Source organism: Mandrillus leucophaeus, unplaced genomic scaffold (assembly GCF_000951045.1).
Source record: "Mandrillus leucophaeus isolate KB7577 unplaced genomic scaffold, Mleu.le_1.0 Scaffold1241, whole genome shotgun sequence".
In the NCBI taxonomy this organism is placed as follows: domain Eukaryota; kingdom Metazoa; phylum Chordata; class Mammalia; order Primates; family Cercopithecidae; genus Mandrillus; species Mandrillus leucophaeus.
Window position 1 is genome coordinate 641,971 of NW_012100777.1, and position 12,603 is coordinate 654,573.

The window sequence follows — 12,603 nt, forward strand, 5'->3', positions numbered from 1 at the left end:
TCAACTCCATAAAGTATGTTTGCAGAATGCTGATTGTAGCCAAACAAAGAAGGGGGGCTCTAGAATGTGCATAAAATATATTTATTAAGGATTGGTGTGGTTATATTTGTGATAGGAAGGTGAGGGGGCCAATATTTGCATTTTAAATCTGAATGAAACTTATTGGAAATAAGCTGCTTATTAGTGTCTCTGCACATGTATATTGCTCATTTAGTGTAGCATTAGGAAACTAATTATACAAAACACTGGAAAAATAAGTACTAACGACCTTCTCTACAGAAAGGGAGATGCAGAAAGTTAGACATTGAGTGATCAGGCATTTAAGTGGGATGAGTTCATTTCATTTTGGAAGCCATTTTTATCTATGTAAGAAAGGAACATGTGCATACTGTTTCCACATTGAAGTTGGATTTTTACAGTCAAATATTTTCCTGATATTGTTGAGTAACTAAGAACTAACTGACATCTAACCATCTGTTTTGGCTTTATTCTATCAATATTATTCTTCTCATGATTTATTAACATTTCTACTGAATTATGAAAGCTTATTTGGCAAGTTATTAGAGAAATAATTATGAACATTCTATCCCCTCCGAACAATACTTGTAGGGGAGAGGAAAATGTTGATTACAAACAAAAAAGCTTTTTTCTATTGAATATAGATGGCAATGCCACATGTCATATATAGTTTACTAAGTACTAAAAATAATAACTTACTAAGTATTTTCCAATCTAGTAAGCTATCAGAGAAAAATTGATTTTTAAAATCCAATGAGGGCAAATCATATTATACTGCACTTGTTGTTGCTGTATTGACATCTGAAGAAGACCTTCAATAAGGTCCCTGGACCACAATTAAGTTTGTGGTAGTGGAACAATCATTGTCCTACATGTTCTTTTAGTGTTACTTCTTTCAACACTCTGGACTACTAGGCTCAAATATGATCTGGGAATTGCAGGTGTCTATGACTTACTAGCCACCCAGATTTGTCACCTCATTATCTTGTAGAATCAGTTCCCACCCAGTATAGAATTGGATAAGTTCTAAGAATTATCACATTATCATGTATCTTAGTTGGAACAGTCTGGTTTCCCCAAAGTAGTAGAAATTTTAAAGATATTGTCTTAATAACTCCAAATAAGTTATTACAAACCAGAGATTACTTATCCTAGGATGACTGTCTTAAAGGAATCACCAGGGTTTAATACCAAGTGTGAGCTGGTTAACAACTTCAACATTTCAGCTTCAAAGTGAAAACTTGGTTAGCTCAGTTTGTTAGCACTATGGTATGAACCATTTCTTTTTGTCATTTATTTCATAAACTGAAACACAGAACTCTAGAATGACAGGGGCAACCTATCACCTCTATGAAAAATACCCATTAGATCAGAAGCAGACACACCCTCAACAGCAGTGTTTACCAGGAGAAAACTATCTAAGGAGAAATAATGCATAAAATCTCTTCTTTTACACCTTAGCACAGAAGCATTTTCATGATTAAAAAATGAAATGTAGTGAAGAAATAAGAAAGAAATCAGTTAAGTCTGGATGAAGGGAAAGTTGAAACATCATTTCAAATCAACGAAGACGATAGTTGCAATTTGTAGCATTTGCCAATTTCTGTTTTCAAGCTATCAATCTAATGTCACGGAAAAAGGAGTTAGGAATAAATGCACAACAGCATATCATTTGTCTTAGGCTGTTTGTGTTGCTATAAAGAAATACTGAGGCTGGGTAATTAATAAAGAAAAGAGATTTATTTGGCTCATGATTCTGCAGGCTACATAACCATGAAGCATAAAGCATGACTCCAGCATCTCCATCTGGTAAGAGCCTCAGACTGCTTCAATTCATGACAGAAAGAACAAAAGAGCAGGCATGAGCCAGAGATCACGTGGTGAGACAGAGGAATCGAGACAGAGGGGAGGGAGATACCAGGGTCTTCTTAACAATTAGTTCTTCGGGGAACTAATAAAGTGAGGACTCACTACAGCAAGGACATCAAGCCATTCATGAAGGATCAGCCACCATGACCCAAACACCTCCCTTTAGGCCTCACTTGCAATATTGGAAATCAAATTTCAACATGAGGTTTGGAGGGTCACATATCCAAACTATAGCACCATTTTATAGTATTTCAACCACAGAGATGCAAGAGAGGTACATAACCTCAAGAATATAGATAGCAGTAAAGATATCCCCCAATAATTAGCACATTATGAGTTTTGAGTATTTTTTAAATATAATTTATTTAATTGTAAATTTATATATGTAATCATTTTTTAAAATAATAAATGTTTTTCACACTTGGCTGGCAAAATTGCTCCAGCAAACAACTGTCTGTGGTAAATAGAGTAGGATTAGTTAAATTTGAAACATATTTGAGTATTACAGAGACAGTTGATCTTTCTTAGCAAAACCATTTCCTTCATTCTCAATATTAAGTATCCCATTTTCCATTTCAGAAGGAAAGCTTCAGGGAAAAAAGCAAACCATGATATATACTACCCAAATTGGGAAGTCTGTTTTGAAAAACTTTTTGGAAATTAGTAACTGAATGTTTTCTTAGAGATTAATATTCAATATATCAATCTCATAAAAATGAAGAAAGATCAAGGCTCTTCTGGACCATAATTCACAAAATGCAATAAATAAAAACAAACTAAAGCCTAAGTCAGTGATTTAAATATTTTTGGACAAGTTCTGCTGTTAAAAGAAAAGCAAGGTGCTTGTATTTTTTATTTACTTTTACTTTAAAGATTCGAATAACCTGCATGGGAATAGGTGAGGAGATTATAATAACATCTAATAGCCTGTGAGGTGGCCCTTGAGATACTCTCACAGAATCCCAGGGCTCCATAGAACTACTAGAATTGATGAGTAAAAAAGTTTGTAAACTTTTATGCAAAGAATATATTTTTCCAGCTTTATTAAAGTATAATTGAAAAATAAAAATTGCATATACTTACAGAGTACATGTTTTGATATATATAATATATGTATATACATATGTACATAATATATACATATTATATATATTATATATAGTAAAGTGATTAGCTAGAACTAATAAACATAACCCTTTCACATGCTTATTATGTTTTGGTAATAAGCACATTTAAGACCTACATTCTTAGCAATTTTCAAATACAAAATATATTATTATTAACAGTAGTCATTATATGATAGTTCTCTCCAAAATGTATCCCTCTTATTTAACTAAAATATTGTACCCTTCAACCAGTAACTCCCTATTCCCCCCACGACAGCCCCTAGTAACCACCATTCTACTTTTTGCTTCTGTGAGTTCATTTTTGGATTCCACATATAAGTGACATGATACAGTATTTGTCCTTCTGTGCCGGCTTATTACACTTAGCATAATGTCCTCTAGGCTCATCCATGCTGTCACAAATAACAGGATATCTTCTGTTTTAGAATTGCATAGTGTCCCATTTTACACACACACACACACACACACACACACACACATATGCTTATTTATTTATTTATTTATTTATTTTGCTCTGTCGCCCAGGCTGGAGTGCAGTGGTACAATCTCGGTTCACTGCAACCTCCACCTCCTGGGTTCAAGCAATTCTTGTGCCTCAGCCTCCCCAGTAGCTGGGACTACTGGCGTCTGCCACCACACCTGGCTGATTTTTGTATTTTTAGTAGAGACGGGATTTCGCAATGTTGGGCAGGCTGGTCTCAAACTCCTGCCCTCATAATCCACCCGCCTGGGCCTCCCAAACGGCTAGAATTACAGGCATGAGCCACCATGCCTGGCCACAATTTTTTTTAATTCATTCACCATCAGTGAACACTTAGGTTGATTCCATATATTGGCTAAAACGAATAATGTTGCAATGAACTTGGGAGTACAGATATCTCTTTGACATAGTGATTTCATTTTCTTTGGATATATACCAAGAAGCAGGATTGCTGGATCACATGGTAGTTCTATTTTTAATTTCCTGAGGAATTTCCATACTGTTTTCCACAATGGCTATACTAATCTACATTCCAACCAACAGTGTGCAAGGATTCTAATTTCTCCAGATTCTCACTAGCACTTGTTATGCTTTGTCTTTTCATTGATAGCTATTCTAATAGGTGTAAGCCGATATCAGGTTTTAATATTCATTTCTCCTATGATCAGCAATTTTGAGCATTTTTTAATATATCTGTCGACTTTTTTTATGTCTTCTTTTGAAATATGTTTATTCATGTCCTTTACCCATTTCAAAATCAGGTTGTTTTCTTGCCATAAAGTTCATTGAGTTCACTACATATTTTGAATGTTAATCCTTTATCAGATATATAGTTTGAAAATATTTTCTCCTATTCTCTAGCTTACATATTCACTCTGTTACAGTTTGCTGTGCAGAAACATTTTAGTTTGATGCAATTTCATACATCTATTTTTGCTTTGGTTGCCTATGCTTTTGGTGTCATATCTAAAGAAAAATATTTGCTAAGACCAATGTCAAAAAGTTTGACTAGATGCTTTTTTCCGGTAGTTTTACATTTTAAGGTGTTGTGTTTAAGTCTTTAATTCATTTTGAGATAATTTTTATATATGATGTGAGACAAGGAACCAGTTTAATTCAGCTACATGTGGATATCTAATTTTCCTAGCAGCATTTATTGAAAAGATGGTCCTTTCCCCATTTTATATTATTAGCACCTTTTAAAAAGAGCACTTGATCATAACATTTATTTTAATTTATTTCTGGAATCTCTATAATTTTTTCTTTTCTTTTCTTTTCTTTCTTTCTTTTCTTTTTTTTCTGGAAACCTGGTCTTTCTCTGTAACCCAGGCTGGAATGAAGTGGTGCAATCACTGGTCACAGTAGCCTCAAACTCCTGTGCTTAAGTGATCTTCCCACCTCAGCCTCCTAAGTAGCTGGAATCACAGGCATGTGCCACCATGCCCAGCGTTTTTGTTTGTTTGTTTGTTTGTTTGTTTTTTCATAGAGCTAGGATCTTTCAATGTTGCCCAGGTTTCCATTTTTCCATTGGTTTGAGTGTCTACTTTCATGTTGGCACCATGCTGTTTTGATTACTATAATATAGCCTTATAGTAGATTTTGAGATCAGAGAGTGTGATGCCTCCAGCTTTGTTCTTTTTGCTTAAAATTACTTTCACTACTTGGGGTATTTTGTGGTTCCACATGAATTTTAGGATTTTTTTCTAGTTCTGTAAAATATCTTATTGGAATTATGACAGTGATTGCATTTAATCTGTAAATTGCTTTGAATAGTATGAACATTTTAACAATATAAATTTATAAATATGGGATATTTTTCCATTTATTTGCAAGTTTTGTAATTTCTTTCATCAATATTTTGTAGTTTTCACTGCATAGATCTTTCACCTCCTTGGTTAAATTTATTCCTACTTTATTTTGATGCTATTATAAATGGGATTGCTTTCTTGATTTATTTTTCAGAAAGTTCATTATTATATTTCCCACTATCCTGAAGCAGCTAGGTTGGTAGAAGGGTGGAATGGCCTTTTGAAGTCACAATTACAATGCCAACTAGGTGACAATACTTTGCAGGACTGGGGCAAAGCTCTCCTGAAGGCTGTGTATGCTCTGAATCATCATTCAATATATGGTACTGTTTCTCCCATAGCCAGGATTCATGGGTTTAGGAATCAAGGGGTGGAAGTGGAAGTGGCACCACTCACCATTATCCCTAGTGACCCACTAGCAAAATTTTTGCTTTCTATTCCCACGACATTTCATTCTGCTGGCCTAGAGGTCTTAGTTCCAGAGGGAGGAACGCTGCCACCAGGAGATATAATGATTCCAGTAAACAGGAAGTTAAGACTGCCCCCTGGCCACCTTGGGCTCCTCCTACCTTTAAGTTATCAGGCTAAGAAGGGAGTAACAGTGTTGGCTGGGGTGACTAACTCAGAGTATCAAGAGGAAATCAGTCTACTACTCCAAAATGAAGGTAAGGATGAGTATGCATGGGATACATGAGATCCCTTAGAGTGTCTCTTAGTATTACCATGACCTGTGATTAAGATCAATGGGAAACTACAACAGCCCAATCCAGGCAGGACTACAAATGGACCAGACCCTTCAATAACGAAGGTTTGGGTAACTCCACCAAATAAACAAGCATAACCTGCTGAGGTGTTTGCTGAATGCAAAGGGAATAGAGAATGAGTGGTAGAAGAAGGTAGTCATCAATTCCAGCTATGACCACATGACCAGTTGCAGAAACGTGGACTGTAATTGTCATGAGTATTTCCTCCTTATTTCGTTAAGAACATGTTTGTTCATGTATACACCTGTACTAAGAAAATATCTTCATTTTATTTCCTTTTGTCTTTATCATGTGACATAAGATTTATTGACTTCATATCAGCATTTAAGTGTTGTTAACTTTATGTAATAGCATTTGAGTTGGGAATTTATGCATTTCTGGTTGTACAAAGGATAGTTGTTTTATGTTAGGTGTAATTATTACCTTATTATTGTCTTCATTTGAATATTATATATGATTTCAGGAGATGTGTATGGGCTCAAGTTGACAAGGGTTGGACTTGTGATGATTAATATTCAGTGTCAACTTGGTTGCATTAAAAATGCAAAGTATTGTTCCTGGGTGTGTCTGTGAAGGTGCTGCCAAAGGAGATTAACATTTGAGTAAGTGGACTGAGAAAGACAGACCCACCCTTGATCTGCGGGGGCACAGTCTAATGAGCTGCCAGCAGAGCCAGAATAAAAGCAGGCAGAAGAACATGAAAAGACTAGACTGGCTTAGCCTCCCACCCTACATCTTTCTCCCATGCTGGATGCTTCTTGCCCTCAAACATTTGACTCCAAGCTCTTCAGCTTTGGGACTTGTACTGGCCATCTTGCTCCTCAGCTTTCAGATGGCCAATGTGGGACCTTACCTTGTGACCGTGTGAGTCAATACTCTTTAATAAACTCCCCTTTTTATATGCATCTATCCTGTTAGTCCCGTCCCTCTAGAGAACCCTAATACAGTTAGTGTATACAAACATTACTGAATTTTATCTTAATTTTGTATACTACACCTTACTGAATTTATTAGTTCTAACAGTGTTTTAATGGCTTCTTTAGGGTTTTCTATGTATGAGATCACCTTATCTTCAAACAGAGACAACTGCATGTATTTCTTTCCAATTTGTATGCCTTTTATTTGTTTTGCTTGCCTAAATCCTCTGGCTAGGACTTCCAATACTATATTCAACAGAAATGGCAAGAATGGCTATCCTTGTCTTCTTTCTGATTTTAGAGGAGAAGCTTTTAAAATTTTCATCGAGTATGATGTTATCTGTGGGGTTGTCATCTGTGGCTTTTCTTGTGTTCAGTAACATTTTTTTCTATATCAAATGTGTTGAATTTTTTTGTCATAAAATGATGTTGAATGTTGTCAAATTCTTTTTCTGCATCTATTCATAGAATCATATGCTTTTTATCCTTCATTCTGTTAAAGCTATATATCATAATTACTAACTTGTGTATGATCAACCATCCTTGCATCTTAGGGATAAATTCCACTTGAATACAGTGAATGATCCCTTTAATGTGCTGTAGAATTCTGTTTGCTAGTATGTTGTGGTGGATTTTTTTAGTCTATGTTCATCAGGGATATTGGTCAAGAATTTTCATTTCTTGTAATGCCTTTGTCTAGCTTTGATACTAAGGTAATTCTTGCCTTATACTTTGAAATAAAAAGAGCTTCCCCCTTATACTTTATTTAAGAGTTTGAGAAGTATTAGTATTAATTCTTCCTTAATTGTTTGGTAGAATCCAGTAATAAAGCCATCAAATCATAAACTTTTTACTGTTGTTCATTATTGGTCTTTTTACTTTTTACTGTTGTTCATTATTTCAATTTTTCTATTTCTTTATGATTCAGTCTTGGCAGGGTGTATGTTTCAAGAAATTTAACCATTTATTCCAGGTTACTTAATTTGTTGTCATATAGCTGTTTGTAGTAGTCATCTATGATTCTTTGTATTTCTGTCATATCAACTATAATGACCCCTTTTTCATTTATAATTTTATTTATTTGAGTCTTTCTTCTTATTTTCCTTGTCTAGCTAAAAATTTTTAAATTTTGTTTATATTTTTTAAAGCTAACTCTTAGCTTTATTAATCTTTTCTGTTGTATTTCTCATCTCTTTTTATTTATTTCCAATTTTTATTTATTTATGATCTTTATTATTCCCTTCCTTTTACTTACTTTGTGCTTCAATTAGTTCTCTTTCTACTTTCTTAAGGTGTAAAGTTAAGTTGTTTATTTGAGATTTTACTTCTCTCTTCATTTAAGTGTCTATCTTTGTTAATGTTGCTTTTATAATTGCTTTAACTGCATTCTGAATGTTTTTGTATCTCACGTTTCAATTTTCATTTACCTCAAGATGTTTTTTGATTTCTCTTTTTCTTCCTTCTTTGACTTACTGGTTGTTCAAGAGTGTGTTGCTTAATTTCCACATATTTGTGAAATTTTTAAATTTTCTTCCTGTTACTGATTTGTAGCTTAATGCCATCACTGTTGGAAAATATGATTGATAATATTTCAATCTTCTTAAATTTGTTAAGGCTTGTTTGGGGACCCAACATATAATCTATCCTGGAGAATGTTATGGGTGTGTTTCAGAAGAATCTGCATTCTGTTGCTGCTTCATGAAATTTTCTGTATATGTCTGTTAGTTCTGCAGGACTTTTCCTTAGTTCACCTAAAGACAAGGTCCTTGTCCCATGGCCACAAAAGTTTAGGCTTGCAGTTTGAAGGGTGAGTAAAGCAGGGTTTTATTGTGTGAAAAGGAACAAAACGGGCATCAGGGACTCTCTGTAAAGCCAGCATTCCACTGGTGTGCTTCCCACCACACAGTTTGAATCTGAGCTTACACACAGGAAGAGGAGAGGCCAGGATCCTCCCTGCTGCAAATGGCATGAACCTCTGCGGCTCCACCCCAGTGCACATTCCCAGTATGCAGACTGGTTGAAGTTTTGCCAAGGACATACTCCCACCTGGCTTTCTCATTCCCCCCTCTAAATAAGTACATCTAACTGCCATCAATAAAAATAAGGATGAAGACTGATCTTAACTGCTTCCTGCTGATAGAAGACACTGTTTGGGGGAAACGGAAGTCAGATCTCCCTCAGAGGCCTAAGTGTTCCCAGCAGAAGGGACCATCCTCTAAGGCTCAGGTTGCACGAACGTTTGAAGTTTGATGGTCTGAAAGCAAGAACAGATGAACTGGGTTATTAGAAAACATGTATCAAAACAAAACAAGGGGAAGGGTAAGGACAGCTAAAAACATTATGAGGTTTTTTTCCAGTTTGCACAGGCAGAGGGAGGCCAAAAGCCTGACTGGTATAAAAACTTTACCGTTTTGCTGGCATGTCAAACTTCAGGGTTCCCTGCCCCTGAGTCCGATCCTAAGTCAACCAGTTTAAGGTCTGGGAAATTAACTCTTTCCAGTTTGGAGGACACATCTGAGGGGAGTGTCCTGTAGTACAGGCACACAATTACCTATTAGTGAAGAGAGAACAGATGAAAAGAAAAGAAAACAAAGACATTTTTTCAAAGGCATCCCAGGTTTCAGGATGCATTCGAAAGGTATACAGAAAGATGAATGACTATCCATCTAGAAAGAGAGGAGAGGGCATCCCAGATTTCCTTCTCTTCCTAGCAGATAACTGGGGTATGTGAGGGAGAAAGGAAAGAGTATCCTCTTTCTCTCTTCAGTCCTTGCACCCCTCTCATCCCATTGACCTTGGCAGGTGCTGCCATGGGTACAAAAGCAGCTTGCGCCAATCAAGCAGGGGGCCCAGGGGGTGGGAATTATCCACTCTTGCCCATGTATACCCTATCTCCACTGCTGTCAGTAGCCTTGAATTCCCTAGACTTCATTTATGCCATGGATACTAACGTGGCCTTTATCCATGACACAGGATTCTTGGGTTTGGCTTAATTGGCAGGAATCAGCCACACTCACCTGTGCTGTGCCTTTTGACTTCCATTATCATCTGCCTCTGGGTCCCTCAGATCCAGTTTTCTTTTCTGGGGCTTTCCTGAAACTTGGAATTGAGTTTGGGACAAAAATGTGTTTCAGAGGGTATTGCATGGACTCCTTATCATAAACCAAATGCTAAGGTGAAACTCTGGAACTGAGTCTCCTCCAACAAGGGAGAGGAAATGATGTGACACACCTAGATAACTGGTAGGTATAGTTATGCTTGCTGGGATTTGGGTGCATGGTTGTTGACTTTGGTTTGCTCCTTTGATCTTACTTTCCCAAAGAGAAACCTCTGAGTGATGGGCATGCTATTTATTCCCATCACCTGGCAGGATTTGCAGGATAATTGCCAAGAACTAGAATATTGATTTAGATATTTACATTATCCATCCATTTTGTTCTTTCTGAGCTGCAGCTGGAGATTTCTGGTTGGTTCACGGGAACAAGCAGGGTTGGTCTACAATGTAGGCAAAAGCTTAAAAACAATTAGTGAGTTTAGAATTTAATGACAAATATATGATAAGTTTTGAAACATGATTTATCTCTTGCCAGTCCTCATTTTTGTTAAATAAAACAAATCATTATAGGACTAAGTTGTTTGCAAAATAGACTTTAGCTCCATACTTGGCCCAATTATTAGCATAAAGTGCAGCAAGAATAATTATTTCTAAATAGGCCGTTTGGATTGGCTTTGATGGAACTCTCTTCCCCAAGGAATCTCAGAGAAGACCTTTTAAAACCTAGCCCAGCCATGGGTTTGTATCCTCAATACCTGTAAGTTGGGTGATCCTCTCCTCTTAAGGTCCAAACATAAACTTGGAGTTCCTGGACCTGTTAGAAAGTGACACTCTTTACTGACTACAGGTCAGGAACCCTGTACAGGGACTATGTAGGCAAGGGTATGAGGCCAGTTTCCCCACTGCGCTCGTACAGGCTCTGCAAGTTGTGACGGACTCCTTAAAGGAAAGCATACTCTTCCAGTCAAAGCCTTGGTAATATAACCACTTTCTCTAATTGTGTCTTGTTTGAAAAGAAAAATGGATTCGTATTGCACTGATGGTAACAATTATATTGCCATAAGTTAAGAATACTCACAGATAGTTTCCAAATTCTAGAGGAACCACACAGAAAAAAAAAAACATGAACATGTACCAAATTTTGTTCATAGGAGTATACCTTAATCAATTATTAAAGGATGTACATAGTTCAAAATAAGTTTTTTTGACTCTGAGAAACAAAACAAGGATCAGCAATATTTGAAGAAAAGGTCAAAAAGATTGCTTCAGCTTTCTGAGTACAGTCAATTTAGTTAACTTTTGTTTTGCTTGATGTTTGTGAACATTTTAACTCTTCATAAATCCTGTACATTTTCCTTTATTCCAATATTATGATCTCCAAAATTATCAGAAGTCCATATTGCAGAGCACCTGTTACAGTTCTATAGCTTATTATAAACCATCTTTTAAAAAGGATTAAAACTAGACAACAATTGTCTGTGAATAGCAAAATGTCTAGAGTAGTTATAGTTAGAAACACAATTGACAAAAAAGTTTGTTTATCTTCATGGCTTACAATAACTTAACATAAAAACTTTAATCATGATTGATAGTACACACTTAGACATTAGATTTTTAGGAATACCATACAATTTTGGAAAATATACTAGCATTATTTACAAAAATATAACCTAAAAATAATTGAACTTTATTTTGGCAATCCCATGTACCTAAACATGACAAATGATCCTGTTTACCTCTTTTCTGGATGCTTTAGGAGCCCTCTGAAACATCCAAAAAGTCAGGTGTCAGGAAAGAAAATTTTGAAAATGAAGTTTGATTTTTTCAAGGCTGATAAATGTTCAAAGTTTAAAACACTTGATGTTATAAAATAGAATTCCAGATTATCAAAAATTTTTTTTTGCCAAAATAAGAACTCAGAAATTTTAAAAAAGCAAAAAAAAATATATATATATAACCATTTACAAGGGCTAGAGGAAAACTTATCAAGCAAATGGAAAGCACAAAAAGCAGGGGTTGCAATCCTAGCCTCTGATAAAACAGACTTTAAACCAACAAAGATAAAAAAGACAAAGAAGGGCATTACATAATGGTAAGGGGATCAATTCAACAAGAAAGGCTAACTATCCTAAATATATATGCACTCAACACAGGACCACCTGGATTCATAAAACAAGTTATTAGAGACTCAGACTCCCACACAATAATAGTGGGAGACATTAACACCCCACTGTCAATATTAGCAGATCAACGAGACCGAAAAGTAACAAGGATACTCAGAACTTAAACTCAGCTCTGGATCAAGTGAACCTAATAGACATCTAATAAACTCTCCACCCCAAATCAATAGTATATACATTCTTCTCAGTGCCACATGGCACATATTCTAAAATCGACTACATAATTTGAAGTAAAACATTCCTCAGCAAATGCAAAAAAACTGAGAGACAAACAGTCTCTCAGACCACAGTGCAATCTAGAACTCGAGGCCGGGCGCAGTGGCTCAAGCCTGTAATCCCAGCACTTTGGGAGGCCGAGACGGGCGGATCACAAGGTCAGGAGAT